The 14,869-nt window shown below is 44.3% G+C and overlaps 1 protein-coding gene across 1 annotated transcript in view; it reads right to left on the reverse strand.

The window, feature by feature from the left end:
* The window catches only part of FBXO10 (F-box protein 10), a 43,016-nt gene extending 28,516 nt beyond the window's left edge, over positions 1-14,500 (reverse strand). Inside the window, exons 1-2 of the mRNA XM_018052187.1 lie at positions 14,402-14,500; positions 11,358-11,449 (exon numbers count right to left, since the gene is read on the reverse strand). The gene's annotated coding sequence lies outside the window, so the exon portion shown is untranslated. The remainder of the gene's footprint in view (positions 1-11,357; positions 11,450-14,401) is intronic.

Consider the following 14,869-nt stretch of genomic DNA (forward strand, 5'->3'; position numbering starts at 1 on the left):
TCATGTCATACAGTCAGAATGGCCATCATCAAAAACTCTACGAATAAAAAATGCTGGAGAGGGTGTGGAAAAAACAGAATCTTCCTACACTGTTGGTCGGAATGTTGATTGGTGCAGCCACTATGGAAAACAGCACGGGGGTTCCTTAAAAAACCAAAAATAGAGCTACCATATGATCCTGCAATCCCACTCCTGGGTATATATCTAGAGAAAACTTTAATTTGAAAAGATGCATGCACCCCAATGTTCACAGTAGCATTATTTACATTAGCCAAGATAAGGAAGCATTCCAAGTGTCCATCAACACATGACTGGCTTAAGACGTGGTGTACATGGAAAATTCTTGGCCATTACGACTTCCCTGGTGGCTCAGACTATAAGGAATCTGCCTGCAATGCGGAGACCTAGGTTCAGACCCTGGGTTGGGAAGATTCCCTGGAGAAGGGAATGGCTACCCTCTCCAGTATTCTTGCCTGAAAAATTCTATGGACTGAGGAGCCTGACAAGCTACAGTCCATGGGGTTGCAAAGAGTTGGATACAACTGAGCAACTATGCAATATTACTCAGCCATTTGCAACATGGATGGACCTAGAGAATATCATACTTAGTGACGTAAGTCACACAAAGACAAATATATGATACCACTTACATGTGGAATCTACAAAATAATACAAATAAATATATACACAAAACAGAAATAGACTCACATAGAAAACAAATTCATGGTTATCAAAGGGCAAGGTTGGGGGAGTAATTTATGAGTATGGGATTAACAAACTATCATACTATACATAAAGTGGGCTTCCCAGGTGGCGCTAGTGGTAAAGAACCGGCCTGCTGATGCATGGGTGACATGGGTTTGATCCCTGGGTTGGGAAGATCCCCTGGAGGAGGGCATGGCAACCCACTCCAGTATTCTTGCCTGGAGAATCCCCATGGAGAGAGGAGCCTGGCAGGCTAGGTCCATGGGGTTGCAAAGAGTTGGATACAACTGAGGGTCAAAAAGAGTCGGACACAACTGAAGCAACTTAGCACTCAGCACTCATACATAAAGTAGACAGGCAACAGGAATTTACCATATAGCACAGAGAATTATATTCAGTATCTTATAGCAACATAATGGAAAATAATCTAAAAAATAAATAACTAAATCACTCTCTATACCTGAAACTAACATAATATTTTAAACTGACTATATTTCAATTTTAAGAAGAGTATACAAGTTTTGCCCTCTCCCCCTTTTCTTTGTCACTGGGGCTTCTGAGCCATGGAATTAAAAGTAACAAATGTTCCCCAGGGCTTGTGCCTGTAAATAACTGATAACAATGGGAATCTGTTTAGATGGGAGGGAGCAGGTCCCGAGGCAGGGCTCAAACTGTTCCTTTTAAAATGTGTTCCCAAGAGTGTGAGAACTCAAGGTTTCTGTGAGGTCCCTACCTAACCACACTGGAGGGATCCACATGCCTCTGGGCCACCTGAGTGTCCCCAGTCTCAGTGGGGAAGGCAGGGGCCATTCCCTTGGGAGATGAATCCTATGAAACCTGGCTCTCAACAAGTAAACTCTCCCTTCCTAGTCCCGTGACTTGAGGCAAATCCTTTAACATCTGTGAGCTTGTTTCCTTATCTGTAAACAGGCTCACGATGGCTATCTTGCTATCCTTCATGGGGATTTTGAGAATTTCCAAAGGAAAATAAATCATTTATTCAACAAATATTCATCAATTGTCTAATATCGTGCTAGGAAGGTCTCCGAGGAAGTGACATTTGAACAGAGACCAGAATGCCATTTAAAGCTATGGTGTGAGATCACGAGAGACACTGAAGGTGACCAGTGCCTCGCCAGCCTAACCTCTAAATGGCATGAAGTGGAAAAGGACTTGATAAAGGAGAGACTGGCAGCGAATACCCTGAGAAAACCATACAGAATTCTGGTCAACGTAAGGTACCGGAACCGAAGCACTGCTGTGCCGTCCAAGCTGCCACTGCTTCCAAGAGGGTGGTGGCTGCGCCATTAGATCACTGCATATCATGGCGGGTCAGCAAGTTGGGGTCAGGAATAAAACTTCGAGTGGCATCTCTGCAGCTCACTAATGCTCTTGGGAGAGTGGAGTGTGGGGTGGGTACAGGGGATGGGAGGAAGTACTGAGTTACGGCATAGGGACTACCCATGTGAGGAGCGAGGCGGCACACGTAGATGCAGGTGGCCAGGTGACGCAGCACCTGAACACCTGCTGTAGAGAAATTCACTGCAACCAACTAGACACTCTCTGCCCTCAAGGAGCTTATCATTTTATTTAAGGCTTCAGCTTACTGTCTGTCTCTCCTGAGTAAAATGAAAGCTGCTTTGTAAGATGCCTAGAACCATGCTTGGCCCATAGTAGGTGCTTAATAAACACTTGCTGAATGAATGAATGATCACTATCATCAGTTATCTGGTGTACAGTATTAGAATAGCCTCAGCTATAGAATCCACACTTTGAGACAGATCCTTGTGGAATTAAAAAAAAAAAAGTAAATAAAACCCAAGTATGTGGTCAACATTTGCTATGTATAAGACTCATGGTAAGCACTGTGAGAGAGTCAGAAATAATATAAAGACCTCACCCTCAAGTCTGGCAGGAGATGAAGATATCACTACCACCACCTCCCCCCACCCCCCTAAATCCACAGTACAAGGAAAAAGTGATCCATGCCATAAAAGAGGGAAAGCCTGTGTGTAAAGAATAAAACTGTGGCCCCTAGCTGGGGGAATCAGCCAGTCATAAGAGAAGGCAACAAAAACAGCAAGAACTACTGTTTACTTAGCATGACTGTCTGAAGGGCACACCATTAAGCATGTTTCATGCGTTATTTCCTTTTATTCTCTCAGCATCTCTTCAAAAGCCTTACAACTCAGAATGTTGTTTCTAGGACCTATAAGAACTGGTTAGAAATGCCAGCGCTTGGGCACCATTCAGTAACTATTGGATCAGAATTGGCATTTTAACAATTTTACAGGGAATTCGTACGTACTATATGTTTAAGAAGCACTGATTTAAAATTATTATTGTCTTTATCTTACACATAAAGAAACTAAGTGAGAGAACTTAGGTGACAAATGGCTTACTCCAAATCACTCTGCTAGACAGCCGCTGCTGCTGCTGCTAAGTCACTTCAGTTGTGTCCAACGCTGTGCGATCTCATAGATGGCAGCCCACCAGGCTCTCCCATCCCTGGGATTCTCCAGGCAAGAACACTGGAGTGGGTTGCCGTTTCCTTCTCCAATAATGAAAGTGAAAAGTAAAAGTGAAGCTGCTCAGTCATGTCCAACTCACAGCGACCCCAGGGACTGCAGCACCAGGCTCTTCCATCCATGGGATTTTCTAGGCAAGAGTACTAGAGTGGGTTAGAGAGTTGCAGAGCCCCCTTTTGAAGCCAGACCGTACCCCAGTGTCTGGGTTTTTAATCATTAAGTTAAGCTTCATGGAAGAGCTGATGTCAGAGATATGGGGTGATGTTGGGGCATCCAGAGAAAAGATGAATGGGGACTGTGGACAGAGGAGAGGGTCAGCCAAGCCCCCAGGCAGGAAATTTTGGCTGGGCTTCCCTGGTGGCTCAGACAGTAAAGAATCTGCCTGTAATGTGGGAGACCTGGGTTTGATCCTTGAGTTGGGAAGATCATCTGGAGGAGGGCATGGCAACCCACTTCAGGTTTCTTGCCTGGAGAACCCCATGGACAGAGGAGCCTGGTGGGCTGTATAGTCCATGGGGTTGCAAAGAATCAGACGTGACTGAGTGACTAATCACAGCACAGAGGATACAGGAAGAAACTCAGTCTGGCTGAAGCTCTGGGAGTCTAAAGGGGTCAGGGAGAAAGATCAGTTGGTTCAGTTCATGCAGAGTTTTTGTTAACTTGTGGGCAGTAAGGAGCTGCCGTGAGTCCCGGCACAGATGGCCCTACCCATCCTGAGAAGAGTCTGACAAAAAGGGCTGAACCAGCTTGCAGTCGGGGTCTGTCTCTCCCTCACTGGATAGCCCTGAAGGTGGGGCTCAACAACTCTGCGCTCCTGTCCCACGTTTGTATAATGAAGAAAACGCACCTACTTCCTACCTAGGGGAGGCCCCAGCAGTAGATCAAAGCGGCGGGAATTCTGCTTTTAACAAAAAAGCAGGGGAAAAGAGCCAGGACAGTTCAGGATTCTAGTATTTTCAAAGGAAAAACGAAGAGATTTTCCTCCCCTGTTCTGAAGCGTACTAGATACAAACTGTATTAGCTGAGGAACCATAATAGGTTAATAATTTTGGAATTTTTCTTCAAATCAAGTACATTTCCTAGAGCTTTGTTGATCTTAGTTTGAAAGTACATAGAGATTAAAATACAGTGAACCATGAAAGAGCTCCCTACATATACCTACACTTACACACATACAGACTCTACTGGAAAATGAAACAAAGCTTAAAACTTTGAAGAAGACAGATCTCATTTGGGCTTTTTATCATTTCTTCAAACCTCAGTATTCTTCAGCCTGAGAAACAACCAACTGTTTCTTACTTTCTGCTTTGAAATTTGATGACACAGACAAGAATTCTGTGTTGTGGCGCATTTACAGGGCTGAGTGTGGCTGGGAGCTATAAGGACCCGCTTTTTCTCCTTCAATGCACTGCCATTTATTCTCACCTAGGAGAGTACACTGGGTCAGGGAAACCCAAAATCTGCATTTGAATCAGATTCTAGTTCACTGGGTGACCTTGAGGGGGCAGGGAAAGGTTGAGGGCTTACTAAATGCCAGGTGCTTTTTATATGTCATCTCAGTAAGCACTTCTAACCACCTGAGAGGTGGTAGTCTTCTCATACTCGATTCCAGGAATAAAGGTTATCCCATCTTTTATTCAGCAAGCAGTACAGCTGCCATTCCCAGCCTGGACTGAGTCCAAAGCCCCTGCCTCCTAGTTTCCTTCCTGAGGTTCTGGGGTTCCTAACTCGTGCCATGGTGGTAAAGGACCTTCTAACCTCACTGTTACACAAAACTCACAGATCATCAAATAAGCATGAATTTACTCCTGCAATTATTATGCACTAGTGTATCACACAGTGTCTGAGCTGGACGTGACACAGCAAGACTGTTAGGGAGCCTGGGCCAAAGATTAGGACCTCAAGCCAGTATTTGTGACAATCAAGGCACCTGTGCCCAGCAGCAGCCCTCTGGCCAGCCGGCAGCAAGTGCAGCAGCAGGATGAGGAATGAACAGAGACCTTCAACCGACCCCAACCAACCCAGATGTTCTGGCGGCCGCCCTCTGGCCTCCTCCCAGGCGGCTTGGTCTGCAGAGGAAACAGATCTCATGTCTCTTTCTCACTACCTCCTGCCTCTCGCTCCGCCACATATAGCTTCCCAGAAATTTCTCTTCAATCACTCTCAGTTGGACACAATTCCACACCAAGTGATTACTATTTTACACCCGAGATCACATGTTCAATGGAGTCAGAACATCTGGGTCTCAGCTTCCTCATCTATTAAAGTTGGGGGGGGTTAATAAAGCCCTCGGGAGTTGTTGTGAGACTACAATGAGGCAATGAATGGAAATCATGTAACATGGCGCCTGACACATAGTAAACACACAATAAATAGTGATGAATTCCCTCTCTGTTACTGACTCTTTCCTTTCTCTAAATTCCTTACTCTTTCTGTACTGCCTTTGAATCAACCCTCCCAACATCTTAGAAAAACAAATCATAGTAAGCGATGGTTTTCTGTAGTCAGATAAGATACAAGGAGAGCAGAGATGGAGTGGAGGTCACGGCCGCCCTTCCTGGCCTACAAAGCACAGTCCCTCAGGCCAAGCAGCGGGTGCAGAAGATTCTTATTGCAACTGAGCTACCTGATGCCATTTGATGGCAAAGAGAATGAGGTTTCTTTTCAGAACAGCATCACTGAAAGAGCACTGGCAGCAACAGAAATCCACCCATGTAGGCACTGACTCTAAGTTCTGAGTGTCTGTTCTAGTGACTCTCTTGACTCCAAGAGCTAACAACAGAGAGCTTATCATAAGGGTTTATGTGGCATTTAACGGAATGGATTTTTAAAGGAAACACAAGAATAGAAACATAGTAGGTCTGGGTTTCCCAGAGTCTAGAATGATCTGGATCAATGGCAGCCCCAAGGCCATCAGCAGCTGGAGTGTGGGTCTTCACTCATCACATGACTCAGCCACCCTCCAAGGATCTCCTCTATTCTCTTGTTTGGAGTCTACATAACATTTCTCTCCTTCATGGCTTCTGCTTCCTCCTAAGATCAGTTAGCCAGGGCTCCTCAAAGGCTTGACTCTACCTCATGGCTTCTCTCTAGATACCATTTCAGCTTCAGTTTCTGTAGCCAAGTGTCCTTCTGCATCCCCAGTTTAAATGTCTAAGAGAACACGCATCTTCCTTTACACTGGGTCACATCACAGGTCCCCGGTGAGGCCAGCAACTGGCTGTTCTTGGGTCTGATGTCCATCTCTGGTTCAGTGAGTTTTGACCAGGGTGTAGGGGTAGAGCAAGATTCTATGGTAGAAACACAGCTGTCTGAGGCTGCCACTCCATGAACAGCAGTTATGGATGTAGAAGTTTCTCTTAGAAAGGGCTGTGGGAATGGCAAGCACGGCTGACATGTTGAAAACATCTATACATACTAGAGCCCCACGTCTCTGCTGCTGTCAACCACCAGATGTCCTCAGCCAACAATGCCAAGGTGCCGAGAGTAGGTAAAGGAGTTGTTTGACCAACCTCCTCCTTCCCTGTGGGCTCATGAATAGGTGATGTCCTCCCACTTTTTTCTTGTATTAACTGAGTTAATTCTAATTGCAACCTCTCTAACCCTCTTCTTTCTTTGTATCTATCAGCCATTACTCAGTGCAGTGGACTGTGGTAGCTGTAACTTTCGTCTGCCCAGCACACTCTCCCTCTTCACAGTTTTTATTTACTGTTGGCTGTGCTGGGCCTTTGCTGCTGCACACGGGCGGTGTGGCGGGTCTTTGTGGGGTGTGTGGGCTTCTCACTGTGGCGGCTTCTCTTGTTGCAGAGCATGGGCTCTGAGGGCACACACTTTAGTAGTTGTGGTGCATGGGCTTAGTGGGCCCTCAGGATGTGGGATCTTCCTGGACCAGGGATCGAACCTGTGTCCCTTCCACAGGCAGGCGGATTCTTAACCACTGGACTACCAGGGAAGTCTGCACCTTCCCTCTTTCGGTTTTTTTTTAGAAGAAGCCCACTCCCACTTCATTTAGTCCTGAGTCTAGAGGCTGTCATGCAAAGTGCTTCAGCCCTTCATCACAGAGGATGGATCCCTGGACCAAAATAGATGATCAGAATAAACCATCCCCCCTTGCCAGGCACGGGGATAACTCAGACGAGTCCATCTGAGGAACGAAGCCAAACTAAGACAAACAAGGTTAAGTGACTATGAGAGATAGAGAAAGCACCCTAAGAATATTTTTGGGCCCCTGGATCCAGCTATGCAGTTTTATAAGCCAATAGAGTTTCTTTTTAAAGTTAAGAGTGCCTAAGCTGGTCACGTGCAACCAAGAGAGTCCTGACAGGTATACACAGAGTTTTCTCAAGGAAATTCTTTGCTCTCTCTCACTTTTTTTCCTCCCTTATCTCACTTGTTCCATCTCCCGGTCCTTAAATGACTCTAATCAAAGCTGACACACTGTATAACAAGTTTACTGTTAAGCAGCAAAGGAAAAGACAGTTCAAGTGGCCTAAGGTTTTGAACCATCCGAAAGAACAGCAGAGATATTTATCATTTCCATCATTTATCAACTTTGGTTAAATTAAAATTTCATGGGTAATCATTAAAAGAGCAAGAAGAGCATAATGTCCATTTGAAACTAGAAGAAGGGGGGAAAAAAAGCAGTGATTAAAAACAACCTCCCCAAAAGGAAAAAGAGAGCTAAAATAAAGGGAGAGCAAGCAGGACAAATGCACTGAAACATAAAATATGATGATGCACTTAAACCTAAACACATCCATGGCTGTATTAAGTGAATAAGGACTAAACGTTCCAGTTAAGAGACAAAGACTATAAAAAACCAAACCCCAACTATATGCTATTTATAACAGACATTCTTAAAACACACAGAAACAGAAAGGGTGAAACAAAAAGGATAGGAAAAGATATACCTTGCATAAATTAACCAAAAAAAGTTGGTATGGCTATACTGGTATCAGATAAAATGGAGTTTAAGGCTAAAAAATATTTCTTTACTAGACATAAAAAAGAGCAAAATCATAAATGATAAAAGGTTAGTACACCAAGAAGTATAACAACTTCATATTTGTATATACTTGATAATTGGGCTCAAAGATATAAAAGCCAAAAATTAAAAGGTAAAACAGACAATTTCATTATCATAGTTGTATATTTTAACACATTTCTCTATATCTAAGATAAGCAAAAAAATCAGTAAGGATCAAGATGTGAAAATAATTAATAAACTTGATCTAATGGCATTACACAGAACTATTACAGAGAATCCAGTAATTAAAGAATACAAATTACTTTTAAGCACACATATAACACTTATAAAAACTCAAAACAGAGCCCTAACAGAAATTTCAGCAAATTTAAAAGATTAAGATTATACAGAATAAGTTCACTGACTACAATCAATTAATAAAAGAGAACTAGAAAATACTCATATCCTTGGAAATGAAGAAAACATTTCTAAGATACCTATGAGTCAAAAGGGCAATCACACTGGGAACTAGAAAGTGTTTAGAAATGAATGATTAAAATACTACATATCAAAGTCATGAGCTCTGGCTAAACAGTATTTGGAGAAAAATGCTTAACTTTAAATGTAAAGAATAAAAATAAAAAGTATAGAATTTAATGAACTAAGCATCCATTTCAAAAAGAGGAAAAAATAAAAAAAAAAACAAGGAAAGTAAAATACTTTTTTAAAAAAGCAGAATTTAATGAAATAGAAAACCCAACCATGGAGAAAACCAATGAAGACAAAAGTTGGTTCTTCAAAAGGAACCTCTATTGAAGCTCAGGAAGAAAAAAGAGAAGGCATAAAAATGAATTCAGATGGAAAGAGGATATCACTACAGACGTTGCAGACATGAAAAGGGAAAGAAAATATTACAAACTTTATATAAATAAATTTGAAACTTTAAAAGGGACAAATTCCTGAAAAATATTACTCAAGAAAACTAACTTAAGAAGAAATTGAAAAACTTGTCCTGCTGCTGCTGCTGCTGCTGCAGCTAAGTTGCTTCAGTCATGTCCGACTCTGTGCGACCCCAGAGATGGCAGCTCACCAGGCTCCCCCGTCCCTGGGATTCTCCAGGCAAGAACACTGGAGTGGGTTGCCATTTCCTTCTCCAATGCATGAAAGTGAAAAGTGAAAGTGAAGCTGCTCAGTCGGGTCCGACTCTTAGTGACCTCATGGACTGCAGCCTACCAGGCTCCTCCGTCCATGGGAATTTCCAGGTAAGAGTACTGGAGTGGGTTGCCACTGCCTTAAACTTGTCCTAGAAGCATTAAAAACATTGAATCTGTGGTTAAAAATAACATAACAAAATAAACTTCCAGATCCAGGTCGCTTTGTCACAGAGTTCTCTCTTACATTCAAGGGACAAAGGAGGGAAACTAATATGGATGGTGGAAGCGAAGTTGATGGGCATGATTTGATATTTGGACCAATGGTAGTGGCAGGGGTTGTAGCTTGTCCCACTAAACTTATACCTGTGAGTTTCCCCAGAAACTGTGACTAACCAGAATCCTGGAGAGGTTGTCGCCAGATGGAGTGAAGCTGATGTGGAAGGGAAAGGTTTGACTACAGGGATACCACTGGTGCCCCACCCAGATCCTCTTTACTGCCTAGCACACCCACCCCCCAGACAGAAGTGTCAGCTGCTAACAACATACTGATGTCTCTTCTCCAGAAAACTGCCACCTCACCTAGTTATCCTTCTCTTCCTCTCCTCCCTCCATCCTGCTTCCCTCATTCTCCTTTTCCTGACCACTTCTTCCAAAGCATCATTTGAGTGTTAATCCCCACTAAGGTCCTGCTTCAACAGAACAGGGTTTAAGATAACCAGCTAGGAGGATGAAAAGAGTCACAGAGCAGGAGAAGGTACTTTTAAAACATATAAATGACAAGGGACCACTACCTAAAATTTATACAGAACTCAGATAAATCAATAAGAAAAGCTGAAAAATCGGCAAATGACTGGATAGGCAGCAAACAACAGATGCCATCAGATTAACCAATAAAAAAGTGCTCGTCAGTAGTAACCAAGGAAAGAAAATTAAAACCACAGATATCAATAAAAACCACCTACAAGAAGAGTTTAAAATTTTTAAATTGACAATACCAAGTCATTGCAAGGATGTGAAAAAACAGGAACTGTTATATATTGCTGGTAGCAAAGTAAATTGGTACAATCACTTGGAAAACCATTTGGCATTATCTAGCAAAATTCTACTTCAACATATATAACCTAAAGAAACTCCTTCACACGACTTCCCTGGCTATCCAGTGGTTGGCACTCTGTGCTTTCACTGTAGGGCATGCAGGTTTGATCCCTGGTCAGGGAACTATGATGCCACATACTACGCAGCATGGTCAAAAAATTTTAAATAAAACAAAATGGTTAAATGGTGAATTTAAAAAATAAATACAAAAAAAATTTAGAAACTCATTCACATACACAATAGAAAATGTCTAAGGATGTTCATGGCGGCACCGTTCTTTGCATTTAGAAACTATATCATAAGATACTTGTAAATACAAGGCTGAATAACACTACTGTGACATATTCACATCATGAAACACTGTTGACAATGAAAATAAGTGCAGTCATTACATGGATTCAGCTCACAAACAAGCTGAGTAAAAGGAGCAAACACAAAAAGCAGACAATATGATTCTACACATGTAAAGTTAGAAACCTAGTAAAAAGGTAACTGTATTGCTGAGAATGCAAACATAGGTGACAGAACTACAAAGAAAAGCAAAGAAACGATTATCACAAAGTCAAGATGGTTTCTTCCCAGGAGGCAGTTTTGATTTGGAAGGGATGCTATGGACTACTGGCAATGTTCTATTTCTTGACAGAGGCGGTAGTTACATGTGTATTTTCCTTAGAACTGTTAAACGGTACATTTATGGGTTTTACCCACATGCATTCTTGTTGTATTTCTCTCTTTTTTTAGGCTCTGCCTGAGACATGCAGGATCTTAGTCCCCTGGCCAGGGATTGAACCCGTGCCCCCGGGAGTGGAAGCATGGAGTCTTGATCACTGGACTTCCTGTGTCACATACTTTTAAAAGTTTAAAACAAAGACAATAAAATAAACATATTGATTACTGTTTGACTCTTACCTATGAAAAGCGAGATGAGTTGGCACCCAAAGTCCTGGTGGAGCTATCTGGTTGAAGGTTGGCATTCCTGAGTATTCTTGGTAGGCAAAATCCTGGAGAGGAGTAAAAGCGATTTGCCAAAAAACCATGGTTAGGGTTAGGACGAGAAAGGATTCAGCTCCCAAACCCTGAGAAAAGCTTTGAAAATACGTAATTCTACTGCATGGTCTGAGGTGACCCCAACCAAGGCTGCCTCTGTGTGCTTCCCAAATAGGGGAGACTAGGGGAACCAGCTTAGTGTCAAGCTCCACACATGGCCCAGAGTTTGGCCCTTTGGGAGAATGGCTAAGCACAGTGGCATAAATTTAAAAGGCTCCAACCTTGGAATCCAAGCATAGGATCAACTGGCAGGGCTGTGGTCCAATAAGGGCACTGAGCAGCAGTGGACACACTTCCTTAGATGGTGCAGGACAGCTGTTCAATAGTAATGTGATACAGCTGTGTCAGAAACAATATGGGTAGACTTCTCAGACTACTGTTTTCTCCCCTCTGGAGAGTAAGACTGACTTCTTCGGACTGTCTGAGCCCCCAGGGGGCTTGGAAGTGGGAGACTTCATAATTCTCACTAATGGGGGCATTAAGAGACTTGGGAGATTATTTGGAAAAATAAAGAAATATGGGGCTGCTTAGAACCCAACTGGTTTTGAAATGAAATATGTGGCTAAACATCCAAAATGAAAGACAAAATCTTAACCAAATGAGTCTGCTTATCTACCTTTATGAACATATTAGCATGTAGGTAGGAAATAATACATCCCTAGGCTAAAAGAAAGACTAACAAGAGAAATAAGGAAACATTTCAAAGCAAGCCCATGATAGGTGACTTAAGAGAAGGTTCATTCGTTATGGTAAACTGAAAGGACAAAATGCTTCTTGTACTATTATTATTATGTGCCTGACACACGCAGAAGGAACTTGTGTCTTTCACATCTTCCTTGAAAAGCATCTCAATATATGGTATATACTTCTCGGTTGCCCAGGACACCATCTTTACCAGCTCTAAAAGCTCTCACTTGCTCCCAATCTACATCTTTATCAGAGCCCCACTGATTTGCCCCTTCGAATTATCCCTCTAAAGATTCTGAGATACCTAAACCAGGGTCTATACGTATTGTTGTTCTGGGTTTTTTTTTGTTTCTACTTATTACCACTCCCCTTGGCCCTGCCACTGATGGATGTTTGTTAAAGGAACGAAGGAAAGAGGCTGGGAGGGAGCAAAGGATATTATGGCTGCACTGCAACTGAAAAAAATAGAGAACCACCATCAGAAAACAAACTGCAGGGAACTGGGGACTACCTGACCATGTATTACTTAACAGCTACGTGTGCTATCATAAAAATACAATTCATCCGATAACCATGGAAACCAAAATGAAGGCACCGAGGTGAGGGTGGCTCTTTTCAGAAATCTAAAAACAATAAGAGGGCTGCCTGAAACCAGAAAAAGAAATCCAAGCACTGTACGCCTGAGGAAATCCTTTACTAAAAGGCCTGACAAAGCGGCGTTTTCTCCGGTCTCTAGAATCTCACCAGGCTTCAACAAGGGCCCTGGGACCGCTGGGGCTGATCATGAAACTATTCAGGCCTCTGTGTGCATCGGTCCCTTGGGGCCAGCTGCTATGAGGAAGGCTCACTGGGACCTATTGTTATTTTAAAATGTACTAAGAACTGGCAGAGGAATATGTATGTATGTATTTCTTCTCCAGATCCTACTAGGTACACAAGCACACAGTAAGTGCTCCATATATACTTGTTGAATAAATGAAGAAATCAGGTTAAAATTCAGGGAAAGTACAGCATCTGGTAAACAGTGTGTGTTCTTTCCACCACCCAGTGCTAACATCCTGTCCGGTTCTGAGAAAATCAAAGTCCTGTCCTCAGTTCTGGGTCCAGTTTCTCCATTTGCCCAAGGAGACAAGCGGAGTAGATGGTTTCCCAGGCATCTTCCAGCTCTGACAGTCAATCACTGTATTGTGCTTTTTTTGGTGGCAGCACATGCCTGGCACTTCTCTTTCCCCTCAGAGGGAATCTGATACCCATCTGCTCCAATACACTAATGTTCCCATCCTGACTGACTCACTTGGTAGAAACAGCAGGTTTACATGCCAACTGTAAATGAGAAGGCAAAGGGGCCCAGACAGAAATGGGGAAGAACTCCACTTGGCCCGGTTCTTAGGAAATCAGTACAGCACTCCTTTTAGGAATAAATATACAGAAACGGAAGTGTGATGATTCTAAACATCCCTCACCTGAATGACTTTCTAGCTTACTAATACCTGTACTAATAGCAAATTATTGAGCATTTCTGTGCCCGACACGGTGCTAAGCCCTATTACACTTAATCCTCACAACAATCTCATGAGCTAATTACTGTTGTTATCTTTTTCTAACAGATAGGGTTCTATCCGGCTCCAGGTTGCACAGTAAGTGGCAGAGCTAGGATATGAATCCAGGTGTAACTGACACCCTGAGTTCTGGCTCTTCAGATGGCTTTTCCACCTGTTCTTCATTGTAGTCCTGTGAGCGAGGCATGGCAGGAGTGATCACCTTTACTTTAAAGATGGAGAAACCAGTCTCGGGAGAGGCTTTGCGATTTCCACAAAACACACAAGACATAAAAGGTGCCTGGCTTCAAACACTCGCTCCTGCGTTCCGAGATGAGGGTTCTCCCCATCTTCCTCTTCGACTTCACTAACAGACTCGCACAACCTCCAGCTGAAGGCAACCGCAGAGATCCACTTTCCTGGCCCCGTTTCACAAGAGGGGAAACCAAGGCACAGACGTTCTCCTGTGCAGCTGAGCCTCCAGGTGCCAGCAGAGCGAGGGGCCGCGGGCGGCCTGAGGGCAGCCCTCCCGGTGCAGGTGCTCAGACTCCTCGGCCGGCAGCCTCACGAAGCGCCCAAGGTCCCCGGGAGGCAGCCCCAGGGCGCCCGAGCCCCCTCCCCCGGGCCGTCCCCCGCTCCGGGGCCAGGGCATCCCGGGGTGGTGGGCTGTCTCCCCCTTACCTCGCCGGGAGCTGTCCGGGGCGCTAGCCCACAGCACCGCGGGCCTCGGGCGCCGGGGCCGCAGCCACCTGAGCGGCGAGGACTGCGGCGCGGGGCCAGGGGCGGGCACGCCTCGAGCCCCGCCTAGGGGCGGTATTTGCCGCGCTAGTGCGGGGCGGCAGCCGTCACGTGACGCTCGGGGAGGGGATGCCGGGAGCGGCGGGCGCGCGGCCGGGCTGGGCTTCCGGACCACCGCGGCGGAAAGGAACCCGGAGTCTCCTCAGGGAGGGTAGGGAAAGGGAGACGTGAGCGGGGAGGATGAGGCTTCAGACGCTACGAAGTCGAGCTCGCGGAAGGACGATTAAGGCTGGTACTGCATGGCCCCCTGGAGCAGAAATAGAATCGGTGGGTGGAAATTGCAGGCAGGCGACTGGGGTCACTATGAAGATTCTTCCAGTCAACAGTTATCTATCGGCTGTTCTAGGAGGT

Source organism: Capra hircus, chromosome 8 (assembly GCF_001704415.2).
Source record: "Capra hircus breed San Clemente chromosome 8, ASM170441v1, whole genome shotgun sequence".
Lineage (NCBI taxonomy): Eukaryota > Metazoa > Chordata > Mammalia > Artiodactyla > Bovidae > Capra > Capra hircus.